This window comes from Sus scrofa, chromosome 2, assembly GCF_000003025.6.
Source record: "Sus scrofa isolate TJ Tabasco breed Duroc chromosome 2, Sscrofa11.1, whole genome shotgun sequence".
NCBI classification, from domain to species: Eukaryota; Metazoa; Chordata; class Mammalia; order Artiodactyla; family Suidae; genus Sus; species Sus scrofa.
In genome coordinates, this window is record NC_010444.4 from 3,777,627 (window position 1) to 3,792,748 (window position 15,122).

General features: G+C 56.9%; 1 long non-coding RNA gene across 1 annotated transcript; it reads right to left on the reverse strand.

Annotated features, from left to right (window-relative positions):
* Positions 4,826–12,878, reverse strand: LOC106509289. Its single transcript, XR_001306690.2, has 2 exons — positions 6,006–12,878; positions 4,826–5,901 (listed from the first exon to the last, which is right to left on the reverse strand). It is a non-coding gene; the product is annotated as an uncharacterized LOC106509289 (long non-coding RNA).

Consider the following 15,122-nt stretch of genomic DNA (forward strand, 5'->3'; position numbering starts at 1 on the left):
AACCTCAGCCACTCCACAGGGGCAACGAGACAGGCCGAGAGAGCCTGGGCTCCGCACAGAGCACAGAGGGATTTGGCCTGTGTGCCTGAGCCCGAGTCTATTTTGGGGAGGGGGCCGGATAAGAACCACGCAGAGGCAAGGACGGGACCTACGTCCTGTTGATCAGCTACGAGGTCCCTCCACGGAGTTGCCTTTGCAGAAACACCCTTGGACAGAGCGGGGGACGGTGCCCTTGCAGAGGCCTTGGCCATGGGCTGTGCAGGTTTCTGGACGTGTCTGCTCCATCTGTGTCCCTGTGTACATAGGCTGGGGGGGTCGCCACTTTCTCTGGAAGGACGCCGAGCGGAAGCCTCCTGCTCTCGGCCATTGTTGGGTCCCAGCTCTTTGTCACTGGATTGTTTCTCGCCGGGCCCGTGACACCAGCTGGTTGGGGGAGGCCCAGATCTCATGAATGCCATTGGCCATGGCGCCGAGATTTCACTTTTAGAAGTGAAACGTGTAGATGGAGATTTGAGGCTTTTGTTGCCCACCTTACAGTTTGGAGATTCCTTAAGGGGCGAGTGGTGGCCCTGCTTTGTCTTGTTGAGAAAATAAAGTCATTCTTACCGAGAAGAGAGCAAGTCTCAGCATGTGTGTCCGATTCACAACGGTGCCTAACTGTGGAAAACAGCATGGAGAGTCCTCAGAACACTAAACCTTGAACTACCATGTGATCCAGGAATCCCACGCCTGGGCATCTATCTGAACGAAACTTTCGAAAAGATCCCTGCACCCCTATGTTCATTGCAGCACCATTCACAGTAGCCAAGACATGGAAACAACCTAAGTGTCCATCGACAGAGGAATGGATTAAGAAGATGTGGTATATATACACTATGGAATACTACTCAGCCATAAAAAAGAACAAAATAATGCCATTCATAGCAATATGGATGGACCCAGAGATTCTCATCCTCAGTGAAGTAAGTCAGAAAGAGAAAGACCATTATCGCGTGATATCACTTTTATGTGGCATCTAAAGTATGGCACAACCAATCTACAGACCAGAAATAGATTCACAGACCTAGAGAACAGACTTGTGGTTGCCAAGGCGGGGAGGGGGAGTGAGTGGGATGGGCGGGGAGTTTGGGTGAGTAGATGCAAACTATTACACTTAGAATGGAGAAGCAATGAGGCCTTACGGTACAGCCCGGGGAACTCTATCCCGGCTCTTGGGAAAGAGTATATGATGGGAGACAGTGCGAGACAAAGAATGTATCTATGTGTGTGACTCAGTCACTTTGCCGGATAGCGGAACCGGACAGAACACGGTAAATCAACTACGTGTAATTTAAAAATTAAAAAGACGAAAACAGAAAACAACAACAACAAAGAATGGCACCTCGTAGGGGGCCTGGCCTCAGCGGCACCGATGGTAACTGCCCCCGTAACTGCCCCGAGGGTCTGCAGACACAGGTGATGGATGAGCTTTTTCTCCATGGACCTGGACTCGAATCTCCTGGGATGGCTGTTGTGTCCTTTATAAAGAGATCAGCGCTCAGAGAGGTTGAGGAAGAGAGAAGCTGCTGTGGCCCTGGAGGCAGCGAACCCTGCAGCGGAGATGCGAGCTCACAGCCTCTTTCCCACCCATCCTCTCATCTCCTAGATCAGACATGGTGGCGGCCATGCTCTGTGCTCATGCCAGCATGACACTGCCTGTGTCTTTAGGAGAGCGAGGCAGAGGGAGCTCTGATACCAACCGGAGAGGAGGCCACGTGGCAAGATGGGCAGGGATGACAGTGATTCGGCCACAAGCCAAGGAATGCTTGGGGCTCCAGAAGCTGGAAGAGGTGAGGAGGGAGCGTCCTTCCCCAGCCCCTCCAGCAGGCCTGTGGCCCCTTGATTTCCACCCGGTGAAACCGATTTTGGACTTCCAGCCTCCTGAAGTGTGAGAAAAATAAATATTTGTTTTCTTGAAACCACCCAGTTTGTGGTCATTTGCCACAGCAGCCGTGGGAACCTGATCCAGTCGCTGCCCTGAGCGTGTCTTAGCTCTGTCCTCTTCCGCAGCATCAGGGCAGGGCTGGGGCCATGGATGTCCCAACCTTCTCCCAGGATGCCCTCGGCCAAGGCGCTGAGTACCCCTGTATCCTTTGGGACTCCAAGGCCGATGCTGCCGGAGTCTTAAATTCTGGCTCCCTCCCTGAAGTGCTGGCCGTCAAAATTGTTGGGGGGGTGGATAACGTGTTGGAACAGGACTTGTCCTCTTCCTCTGGAATGTTCTCCAAGTATCAGGCCCATCCCTTGTGCTTGAACTCAGCCTCCCACTTACATACCATGGGCCTCAGCCCCACCTGTCAGAGGGAGACAGACGCCCAGCTGGGGGACCGGTCCTTGTTCCCTCAGGCAGGTGGCCCCGTGGATGAACTGCCATCGTCTCAGCTTCAGTTTTCAGTCCAGCCCCCTGCCCAGATGTTGGCATTCCTGCAACCATCAATAGGGACCCCTGCCTCCAGCCTTCCCCGCAGAGCCCCTCAATCAGAGGAGCTGCTGGATAGAAAGATCCTCCATCCTGGAGGTCTCTGTGACTTTAGGTGGCCTGGCCCTGGTTTATTTGGTGGCCATATGACAAAGGGGCACATTTGCCTGCAGGTAAGAAGAACCACACGACAGAGACTTAAACAGGTGGTATCTTTGTCTACCAGGGGCTGGCAATTCCGAGCAGGTGTGGCAGTCCCTCCCTGCCTCCACTGGTCCAGGCTTCTCCTGCCTTCCTGCCTCACCATGGCTCTTGTCCTCACAGTGGCAACATGGCTGCTGTGCCTCCAGGCATGATTTCAGCTTCTCTCGCAGGAAGAGCAATGAGGAGTAAGGAGCAGTGTCTAAATGGGGTGAGGAAACCCGTCCCCAGGACCCCCCTCGGCAGACTTTGGCTTTTCATTGGCCCAAGCTGGGTTTGCGGCCACCCCAACAGCAGGGGCAGCTGGGAGTGAACCCATCAGCCCTTCGCCATCCCAAACAAAACCTGCGTTCTGTTAGCAGAGAGAGGGACATTGGGACGGAGGGGTTGCGTAGGTGATGAGCAGGCAGCAACATTGACGGTGACACAGAAAATGTCTTCGAAATCCCCTTTGAATGGCTCCCTTTCCCTCCGAACTGCCCCCTCCCATGGAAAAGCCCCAGTCCTCTCCCTGCCCCCACCCTGCCCCCCAAGCCCTGCCAGCTTCAGTTCAGCCTTGATGTCCACTTTCCTTCCCAGCCACCTCGAAGGGGCCGGCCCGGGTCTGGCACGTGGCAGCACTTTATACACCCCGTGCCTGTTATCATTTGTTGTTGGGGTTGTGGTCTGAGGCTGGCTGGGGCTGGGGGCTTGCAGACAAGGCCGGTCAGCCCTCCACCGAGAGGAGCCTGCGGTCCGCGTTGGGCACGGGGGCCTCTGGGGTGTGGGCAGAGCACCGTCGCCTGGGCCTCTTCTGCAGCCGTATAGGCGGGGGCTCTGCAGACCTGCCGCTGCGCAGGGTGGGCCAGCTCCCTGCCGGCTTGAGAAACAGGCTTCCTGGACGGCGGGCTGAGCTGCAGCCATCAGAGGGGTTCAAAAGGTCTTTGTGTTTGTCTTTTCTTAAAAAAAAAAAAAGGAATAGGAAAAGCCTTAAAACTATACAGTTAAACCAGTGCGGTGCCACCTGGCTCCCTCCTCCCCCTCCCCTCCCTCCCCCTCCCCTCCCTCCTCCTCCCCTCCCTCCCCCTCCCCTCCCTCCTCCTCCCCTCCCTCCCTCCTTCCTTCCTTCTTTCTTTCTTCCTCATTTGCCTCCCACTGGGCTATAGGTGTGGGGCTTCTGGGCTCCCCCCGCCGCCGAGCAGCCCTGGGTCATAGCAAGCCTCCGCTCCCGGTGACACAGCCCCCTCCCACTCCTGAGTGAGCTGGGCTCCAGCCTGGACGAAGGTGCCCTGGCTGGTATCAGGAGCCCCAGCCGGGCGGGCAGCCTCTTCCTCCCGGAGGCCAGGGGGTGCCGCCCCGGCCAGCCCTGCTCAGCGGTCTTCAGAAGCGCTGATGGGGGCCTCCCGGCGACACCGTTTCCCCCCAAAGGACGAGTGACGACCCTGCTTCCGTTATCCACCTCTGCCTCACGTCCTGACACACTGCCCAGCCCCAAACAAAACTTGTCTTATATCTGGTTTCATCTCGGGCCCAGAGAGGCCTGTCAGCTCCCGGCATCAGCAGATCCTTCAGGAAATCGCCCATTGTGGCTAAAAATCGCCCTCCGAGGCCTGTGCAGAGTCGCAGGAAGCAGCGTCCGGGATGCCTGGCTGCGGGCTGCACACCCCCAGCTCTGACCGGAGGGCTCGCATTTCCAGGAGGCGGTGCGGCTCTAAACGGCCTTCCACTGGGCTTCTATCTTGTGCTCTGCACCACTCGGCCCCACGGGGCCCCGAGGATGAGTCCCTGAGCTCGTCCCCAGGCTGGCCCCCGGGCTTGTCCTGGCCAGCTCCCGCTGATGCCCCCCTGAGGGCCGAAGGTTTGCAGGGCAGACGGGCACCCCCAGGCCTGAGAGGGTTCAGGAGTTAAAAAGAGACGAAACTGGACACTTGACGGAGCGAGGGGGCCTCACAACCGCCCAGAGCAGACGTGGGACCGAAACCCGCCACTTGCCAGGGAAGAGGCCCCAGCGGAGGTGGGAGGTGGGAGGTGGGAGGTGGGGAAGGATGGGCTCCTGGGGCCCCACTGGCCCCGCTTCAAACATTCTGCCTGCTCACCTGCCCCTCCGCCCGCAGCGGCGCCCTGCGTCTTGGAGCGAAAAAAATAAATACATGAGACCAAAAAAAGGATCCTATCGGATGCCAAAAATGAAGATAACACGGGAGGAAGTTTATTTTGATGAGGAAATCCCTAAATGCTGCTGAAACTATGCTTGGAATTGCTAATTAGCGCTTGGGGGGCTTTGAAGGAAGCGCGGGTCCCCGTGGGGGCTCCTCCCCTGCCAGGCTCCCCTGCTCTTATCACTTATCTGCAGGAAACGGGCTGGGGCTTCTGAATCCGCAGGGCGCTGCCGGGAGCGGCGGGCTGTGACTCATGCCCCGGGCAGCTGGACAATTCTTGCAGAGGGGCTGGCCTTCCCAGGACAGCAGCCCAGGCTCCGAGCCTGGGCTGGGGGTCCACAGGCTCCCAGAACGTGGAGAAAGTTCTGGTCTGGAAGGTTCACCTGGGTCATGGCAGAGGGAGCTCACCCGGGGGCGCCCACCTGCCAGTCTCCACGCGTCCAGATTCTGTCCTGACTCAAGCCCCCCAAACACGCACTGTTCACCCAGAGCAGCGACAGGAGCCACGAGGAAGCGATGGCCAGGTGTCACCCCAGGGCCCCAGGCCTCTTGGCTGTGGCCTGGCCCAGGGGCGTGGGGCCAGCTGGAGTTTCCAGGTGCTCCGTCCGCCTTGGAAACATACATTTTCCTGCAGGGCCTGCGGCAGAGGCCTGGATACAGGAAGGAAGGCCTATTTTGGGAGGCAAGCCCTAGGAGCTGGGGCTCAGGTGACCCCATCCTGCCTTGCCCCCTGACTCAGGCAGGAAAAGCTGTCGGAAACGCTTGCTGGAGGCTTGCAGGACTCAGCCTCCTCTGGCAGGCGGGGCTGGGAGCAGAGAGGTCGCCCCTGCACCGGGCAGGCCTGGGAAGCAGAGGCCAGGCTGTCCCCGTGGCCAGATCACAGGCCGTGCACTCGCTCAGGCCTCGGGGCCTCTCCTCTGCTGCTGCCAATGGATGCGGTCGACGGGACCCCTTGCAGCGGAGATTTCTGCTGACCTGAGCGAGTCGCATGACAGCCCCCCTCTTCCTGTAGGTGACAGGCCCCATTTGAAGGATGGATGGCCCATCTCTTCAGGTCCAGAGTGACACCCAGGGCTCAGAGCCGTGGCCCAGGGCTTTCAGAGCCTAAGAAAAGGAAACGGAGACAGTCAGCTTTGCTTCTGAGTGGGCGCTCGCCCGGTCCAAGCCCTTCCCAGCACAGCTGCCACCCACGCTGGCCACGGAGCCACCTTCCTGCAGCCCTGGTGTCTGCACTCCGGCCCGCAGCTGGTGCATGCTGCCCATCTGCATTAGGCTGCATTTTGATGCCATCATTCCAGAAAAGAGGCAGCATCTGTTGTCCTGACCATTCTCTCGCTTGGGGTGCCTCCACCCGCCCCCAAACGTCAGAAGCCGAAGAGATGGGGTTGCCATGGGGGATGGAAGCCGCGAGACCACGAGGGCCGGGACAGGATGAGGAAAGATTTTCACTTCCCTGTGGCCCGGGATCTATGTTTAGAATCTCCACTTCTCCTGGCAGAGACTTTCCCCTTTATAAGAGCTTCCTCCCGCAAGAAGGGCTGCCACAGGCCCCTCAGGTCCTGCTTTTGTGCTTGTCCCACCCGCTCCCAAGCCCAGCTCTCCCTCTTAAAGGGGAAATCTCTTCAAACTCCAAAAGGCGTCTTTATCATTTTCCTCCGTTTTGAACCAGAAGTTGGTTTTCCCAAGATTCCATCCATGGGGCCATCGAGAAGCTGTTTCGGCAGCTCCCGCAGAGACGCCTAGAAGAGCTTGCAGAACCAGAGGATTCTCCCTTGGAGGCAAAGGAAGGGACTCCTCCAGACCCCGCAGAGGGCCTGCTGCTCTCCCGAGGGAATTGCATTGCAGATGGCCAGGCTGGGCTGGGGAAGAGATGTGGCCTGGCGTGGAGTCGCCCGCACACATGAGCCGCCTGGCGCTGGCCTCTCTGAGCTGCCGCCATGCTTCAGAGGCAGGTGCCGGGCGTGATGGGGGCTGGGATGGGCTCACCCCTCGGACAGCAGACTCAGAGTCAGGTAGGTGGAGGGAGCCGCTCCTGGTAAGGGCATTACTCCCACCAGGCGGCCCTGCCCTCAGGACCTCATCTAACCCCACTGCCTCCCCTAGGCTCCGCCTCCTGATGCTGTCACCTTGGGGGAAGGGCTTCAACGTATGACGTTGCCGGGACACAAACACGTGGGTCATGTGCTGCGGAAATGGAATCCGTGTCCCTTGCCTGCAAAAGTGGGGCCCATGGCGGGGGTGCTGCTCCCAGGCCTGAGAGGATCCAGAAAAGATGCCCCCTTTTCACGGGTGGGGAGTGGAAGGCTAGAGACCGGAAGGATATGGCAAGAGTTGGCAGGTGGCAGAGGACGGGACCAGAAGTGAGGTCTCCCCGTCTGAGAGATCAGATGAACGATTCCAGCCGCCTGCTTTCTGGGCAAATGATAGGGTTGTTCTCACCTGGAGGTCAGGTGTGGCTGAGGGACTTGCCTGGCCAATGAAATACGAGCAGAAGTTTTAAGAACCAGCACACGAATCTGGTCTCGGAGATGGCCGAAGTGTCTCGGAGATGGCTCTCCATCCCTGGGGTCCCTGGAGCGTGCGCTATGCAGACCCCACTCCACCTTAGAGGTGGAGCATAGGTGGGAAACATGTCTTTGTTGGTTTAAGCCAAGAATCAGAAAACTACAGTTCCCAGGCTAAATCTGGGCTCACCCTCTGTTTGGGCAAATCAAGTTTTAGGGGAACACATTTCTGTTCTGTCTGAGCTGCTTTTGTGCTACAATCATTGTGGAGGAGTTGCAAGAGCATGGCCCACAAAGCCTAAAATATTTACTCTCTGACCCGTTACAGAAACCTACTACTGATGCTGATTTCAGTCATTGACATCCAGGGCCTGTTTGTTACTGCAGCAGGACCTAGCCCATTCTGACCAATACATTTTCTGGCGATGCTCATAACGCCCGAATGCCACGGCACATGCTGTAGTACTTTAACATACCCGATATCTGCATGGCTGTTAAGGTTTTTTTCAGGCCCGTTTCCACTGGTTGGATAGCAAGTGTCCACTGGAGTCCCCATTTGGCTCATGACTAAGAAAGACCAAGGGAGGGAAGTGACCAGGCCGAAGTCGCCCAGGGCTTAACCAGACCTCTGACCCCACATGGCAATGGATCACTGAGACTTTGTGTTTGATCTGCATTGCCAAAGCCAGGACAAGAGGCAGATTAGGAAACCCACAGGCCTCTCTACCCCAACACCTGTAGTTTAAGGAAACAGATGAAAAGGGAAGGCCCTTCAGCCCAGAGCAGAAGTGAGAAGTGGCGAAATCTGGCTTCCCCAGTCGGCCCAGCTCCTCTTCCGCTTCCTTTATTTGCTCTCAGTGGCCTCCACCTCCCAGGCTCACGTGGCCTCTGGAAGGACCAGCCTCGGAGGACAATCATCACCCCACCTGTCCCCAGGCCTTGGTCTCCCCATGCCTCTGCGTGCACCCCCCTCTTGCTGCATGGGTGCTGCAGAGCCAAACGTGATGGGCTCTGGGGGTGGGGGGGCGGGCTGGGCGGGGGCTTTCTCTGCCCATCCCAAACAGGGAAGCCACTGGGGTACAATCTGGGGTGCTGCCAGGGGGAGGGGCGCTGGCCATCTAGAAAGGCCTGTGAGAGGCCCGCCCTGAGTCTGCTCTGCGGTCCTGGTTTCTTTGGCCCCTTTCCCTGATTTCATGCCTCACATTCCCCAGCCTGGTCCTGACAGGCCCGACGCGGGGACTCCTCTCCGCCTGGGAAGGTGGCTGGAAGTTTGAACAGCTGCAGAACCTGCCTGCCTGCTATCTCAAGCTACATACCGTTTTTTTTTTTTTTTTTTTTTTTGACCAAGCTCTTAGGCTTACGTAACACACTTGGAAGTCAAGAAGCCAAGATTCATTATCAAGAGCCCAGGAGGGGTTTGCGAAACACTTGCTGTGAAGAAATCTTTCCATTGAGAAAAATTCCCCTCGTGCGCCTGCCCCCAGTGGCTCCAGCGCATCGTTGGGGGTGTGAGCGGCTGGAGAAGGGGTGTCCCCAGGGCTCCAGAGCCCACTGCTTGCGCTGGGTCTCCATTCTGGCTTCCAAATGGAACTTCACCCCTGTCTTGGCCCTCTTAGCTGGCCACTGCTGAGTTCATCCCAACAGCGGGTGTCGGCGACTGAGTGCCACACCCCTGACCTGCTTATTTTCCTGGACGCTCACAGTGGCAAGGGCTGGGGGTTCTTATGCCCATTTTACAGAGGAGAACATTGAGGCTCAGAGAGGAGGCCACGTGGTAGATCAGGGCACATCGGGTGCAAAACCTGACATCATTCCTCCTCCTGACTGCTCAAGGGCAGCTCCCCAAATATAGCTCAACCTGTGAGAGTGCTGTTTAAGCCACTGGCTGTATCGCAAGAGGAAACCAGGGATTCATCCTGCAGGAAGATGAGGCCAGCATTCCACTTGGCCGTTTCCCTTTTAAGAGACCAGATGTGTGGCGTTCTGGGCCTCTCCCTGGCCACGCTGTCATCTGGGGCCCTTGGAATCTGAAGGGCCAGGCCTGCGGGGACCACAACCAGGCCGTCAACAGCCCTTTTAGAAGCATCCTTGCTGGAGCCGGGGCTGCGAAACCCACCCGCCATCTCACATAAGTACACCTTTCACTCTGTCTCTGGAAACCGGATCCCATGTAGATCCAAGAAGATGAAATTGTGTGGGTCTGGGCCACAGCTACAGATTCAGACTGTGCAGACGGGGGGCCCCAGCCGCAGAGGAAACTCAATGAATTTGTCAGGGAACTGAAAACAGATGATTTCAATCAGCAGGGGGAAAAAAATGACTACATGGCCAGAGTTGACTGAAGGAGACAGCGTTTGGCTGCCAGGCCCTGCCCGGGAGGCACTTCCAGAAAGCCTGGCTGTTCCTGATCCTCTAACTGGGTCTCCCCTGCGAGGGGCCCGGGACGAGTCAGCGGCGGGAGGGCCAGGATGGAAGGCCCGGCGCCCTAATGAGGCCCCGCGATGCACACAGATAACCCTGCGCCGCTTCCCCGCCCGACTTCCTCTCCGCAACCGCTTTCATGAATGGCCAGCTTCCCAGACTGCGGATTGGCCGAGCTGCCGGCCCCGAGGCCCAATCAGCGGCCGCGGAGCGCCCTGGGCTCTGCGTGGGGCCTGGGTAGCCATGAATGGCGCGGCCACGCCTACCTTGCAGAGACCCCTCCCCCAGGGGATGAGGAGGAGGGGATTTTTTTTTCTTTCTTTCTTTTTTACTTCCTTAGACCGGTCAGGGTTCTGGTACACTGGTGTCATTCTCAGGCTTGGCTGAGGCTTCCGACAACAGCCCTTGGGCTTCCCTGCGTGGTCAGTTCTGCCCTTCAAGATCTTGTGACAGTGAAAGGGCCGGAGTGGTTAGAAACGCATGTCATTGCCTGTGGTGCGATCTGAGTCCAGCTCCAGGGAAAGCACTGCAGCCCTCCAGCGGGAGCAGGCAGGCTGCCAGGAGACAAAGGCAGGGGGCGGAGAGGTGGGACCCTTCCCCCCGCTAGCATAGGGGGCTCCTAACACGAGCGGATGCTGGGAGCTGCTGCAAACCAGAGGGCTTGGCCACGGTCCCCCCCCCACCTTGGTCCCTGACCTTATCAGAGCTGCATGTGAGGGGAACCCAGCCATGGGGCTGCATTTCCTGTTAAGTAGGAAAACTTGTTCTGTTTGCTGATGTTATAAAGCAGGCATGTGTTTACAAATGCTCTTTGGGGAGAGCGTGGTTAAGGGGCCAGCTTCCAGCCCCTGCTCCCCAGACGCCAGAGATCTGGTCGCTGACGGAGCCCCGCTTGCTCTTTGGAGAAAGACCCCCCTTGCGTGGGAAAATCAGACTCAGCAGAATTCGAAAGTGGTTCAGAAAGCTCTCTGGTGATGTGGGTTGAGGCCAGGTAGGGGGGCCTTGAATGCCCCCCAATGAGCAGCCCTGGGGTGTGTGTGTGTGGGGGGGGAATGGGCACAGAAAGCTGGTGAGCCGAGGTGTGGCCTTTCTCCCCTCTCCCAATCCCCCTGCCCTGAGGCTGACCATTGCAGGAACTGCAGCCCTAGTTCTGTGCAAACGCCTCTTTTTTGTTCTTTCTTTTTAGGGCCGCACGCACAGCATATGGAGGTTTCCAGGCTAGGGATCCAAGCGGAGCTACAGCTGCTGGCCTACACCACAGCCACAGCAAGGCCAGATCCAAGCCATGTCTGTGACCTACACCGAAGTTCACACCAACGGCAGATCCTTAACCCACTGAGCCAGGCCAGGGATTGAACGTGTATCCTCACGGATACCAGTCCGGTTCGTAACCTGCTGAGCCACAATGGGGACTCCTAAAAACTGCTTTTTGAAACTCCTGATTACTCCCTCCCGACAAGGCCCTGAGGCACCATCCCCATTTTAAAGATGAGAAAACTGAGGTTCAGAGTAATCTGCGAAGAGAAGGGGCATCATTCAGAAGTGGCAAGCCCTGGAGAGAGCCAGCTCTGCCTTCTGCTGGTAGACACGTACCTCCACGGGGTCCCACCCCCCGAGATTGTGTCAGCGTGGGTTTCATCTCTTGGCACTTACGGCATGGAAAATTACAATGGAGAAAGCATTTAAAACACAAGAATATAGAAGCATATATTCTATTAACTGTCACGGTGACGGTGTGGTCACATTTCCTGTAGCCTCTGGAAAATTCCTGAGAAGACGTGAGGAAAAAGGACAATGACGCTTCAGTGTTATCGTGAAAGCCGTTTGGACCCCTCGGACCTCCTGAACCCACACATGGAGGAGGGTCGTTTAGCCTGCGGGGAGAAGTTTGAGGGTGCTCGGCTTCCAGGTGGTTGGGTACCCTGACCGCTGGGCTGTGAGCTGTCTGCAGTGGTGTCGCCTGGATTGGGACAGCCCTGTGACCAGAGGGGGTGTATGCAGTGCTGGTGTCCTCCCTCTGAAAGCAAAGCGGGGAGCTCCCCTTCCCCCCCATCCATTGGGAAGAGGACCCCCGCCAGCTGGGCCTTGGAGATCAAGGGCCAGCCTCAGAAGTGGGCAGAGCCGGGGTCAGCCGTTCAATCACACGTCCAGATTCTACCTGGGCTTCTGTGGGAAAGAGGAATCAACCGCCTGGTCTAAGCTACTCTCTTCCGGATCTCTTATCACAAGTGGCCTAGCCTGCCTCTTGATCGGCACGTCAGCCTCTGGATTGGCCTTGGGCTTTCTGGTTTCACTAAGTTTGCAAGGATCAATTCCCTATTGCTTGAAGGCTGAATATACGCCCTTGGGAGGGGTCGAAGCTCCAGCTGGCGCATGAATTGGTGAGGGACCCAGTGACAAATGAACCACAGCGGGTCACTGGCTGAAGCCGGCTTTGGGGACCTTGTGGGCACCTTGAATTTTACCCAGCCCGGCTCTCTGCCTTTTTGTTCGCCTCAAAAAGTTTGCCAGAGTTCCTGTTGTGGCTCAGCGGAAACAAACCCGACCGGTATCCATGAGGGTGTAGGTTCGATCCCTGGCCTTGTTCAGTGGATTAAAACAGCCAGCATTGCTGTGAGCTGTGGTGTAGGTCGCAGATGTGGCTTGGATCTGGCCTTGCTGTGGCTGTGGTATAGGCTGGCAGCTGCAGCTCCGATTCGACCTCTAGCCGGGGAATCTCCATATGTTGCACCTATGGCCATAAAAGAAAAAAAAAAAAAAAAGGTTTGCCGAAAAGTTTTGCTGGGGATGGAGAAGGCAGTCGGTGGAGGTGAGCCTACAGCCTGAGTGGGGTTAGCTGGCGTGGGCAGTGGAGGGGAGCCAGGCCTTTCCCCTTGGTGAGCGAGCCACGGCTCAGCACACACCCACAGCCCCAGGATGGCCAGGTCTTAGGGGGTGGGGGTGCTGAATCACCCTATGCCAGGACCCAGGTTATTTGCAGACTCAGAGCGCTGCCACGGTGCTGTTAAGGGCATTGGCTGGATATTTACTAGTGTGTGTTATTAAGAGCCCCCAAGAGCTAGTTTTCATAAACTAAAACTAGCATGGTCCTAAAATCCATCCATCTATCTATCTATCTGTCTATCTGTCTATGTGTCTGTCTATCTATCTGTCTGTCTATCTGTCATCTGTCTATCTATCCATCTATCTGTCTATCTATCAGTCTGTCTATCATCTGTCTATCCATCTATCTGTCTGTCTGTCTGTCTATCTGTCATCTGTCTATCTATCCATCTATCTATCTATCTATCAGTCTGTCTATCATCTGTCTATCCATCTATCTGTCTGTCTATCTATCTATTTATCTATCTATCCATCCATCCATCTGTCTGTGTGTCTGGCTATGTGTCTATGGGTCTGTCTCTTCTCGGTGGAGGAATAACCCTGCAGGATAGGAGGCCAGTGACCTACTCAGAGCCCAGTATGGGACTTCAAGGCTTCTCCAAGGAAATAAAACTCTAAAAGCCAGACCCTTATCAGCCCGCCTGTCTCACTGTAATCGTTACCAAGTTCCCAAGGACCCTCCCACCCCAGCACCTTGGCCTCCTCCTTCCTGCCCCCCAGCTAGGAAAGGTATGTGGCCCCCTCTCTATCCGCCCCTGTAGGGGCCACACACGCCCCCAGCCAACCAGCAAGTGTATCCAAAGACCCCATCCTTTCCCAGCCAAGCAGCAGGTCCACAGGTGTATGGCGAGACCACTGCTCGCACTCTTTGACCTTGAGCTATAAAACCACACACGACCATGTGCCCAGAGTCGGTCGGCTCTCCCTGATTAGCAGGAAGCTGCTCCGCTGTGTCAACAGTGTCTCTTGCCTCAATAAACTTGTCTTTTCTACACCTTGGTTTAAATTCAGAAAATTCTTTTTCCACCGCGTGCAGAGACCGCAGCACCCAGCCGCGTTCAGCTTTGCTGGTGGATGACGGCCTTCTGGCGCGAAGAAGGCGTGAGCAGGGTAGGTGAGAAGTGGGGCTTCGTGAGTGTGTTTGAGAACCCTGGGAGAATGTGGTGGGGGCCAACGATGCCCTTGGCAGAAAATGTCAGGTTCTGCCAGTGCCACTTCCCCGTTCCGCAGAAGAGGTGTGTGGCAGACGGGCTGGAAGCGCCTCGGATCCCATCTGAGAAGCCGCTGTGGAGGGGGGAGCACTGGAGCTGGATCCTGAAGGGTGGGCTGGACACAGGCACCTGACTACAGTGAGAAAGAGCCATCCAGGCAGTAGGAAAGGACCCACCGGGCAGGGCCTTGGATCTGCATCTCTCTGCTGTGCTTGGAGCCTGAGTGTGGGTCCCTCACCGTCCCACACAGACTAGAGTCCCTGGATGCTGAGACCAGAGCATATACATAAGGCACCCCCAGCCCCCAATGGACTGCTGAGGAGCCTTCTGAAAGCACCTCAATTCTGGAAAGGCTGGGATTTGGGCACCAGGCTATCCCTGGGCCACCAGGGTCCAGGACAGCCCTCACGGTGTCTCCCTGGCATGGCCGGGGCTGACTTGACTCCACACCCACCCGGAGACCGTGGGGGTTTCCTGGCGATGCCACGGCTTTGTATTCAATTTCCTCCAAGTGTCCGGTGAACAGAGGAAAGAGGCTGACTCCACCCCTGCCCTGTGACCTTACCGCTGGCTTTTCATCTCTCCCTGACTCAGTTTCCTCATCTGTGAAATGGAGCCATCTGCCTTCTTTGTAAGTTGATGGAAGAAATTGTGAGGAGTGTATCTGTTGGTCCAAGACCAATCTGTCTGGATCAGGCCCAGTGATCAGACCCTGAGCTTTTGGTGGCGGGGGGTGTATGTGGGGCGGCAGATAAGACCTACGAGAGGGGGCTGGGATCCCTCTGCAGAGCTCCTGTCTCTACTTTTTGTCTTTTTAGGGCTGCATCTGCGGCATATGGAATTTACCAGGCTAGGGGCCAAATCGGAGCTGCAGCTACTGGCCTACACCACAGCCTCAGCAATGCAGGATCCGAGCTGCTTCTGAGACCTGGCAACGCTGGATCCTTAACCCACTGAGCGAGGCCAGGGATCGAACCCGCATCCTCATGGATCCCAGCGGGGTCCTTAACCTGCTCAGCCACCAAGGGAACTCCTCCAGTCTCTACCTGAAGGTCTCCCTGGCAGCCAGACCTCCCACTACTCCCTCCAGTAGGTCAGAATCTGATCTGTGAGCTGATTTGCATGTGGAAAGGGCCCCTCCCACCCCAGTGCAGCAGGGAGGGGAGGGAGGGGGCATTCAGAGGTGAAGCCCCCACCTCCCACCCTGCTGGCCCCCTGCCTTCAAAGAACAGCTGACCCCAGACCCGCCGAGAGGGTCACTCTGGCCAGGCATCCAAGGCCTAGAGCCTCCAAGTTATCTCGTGTC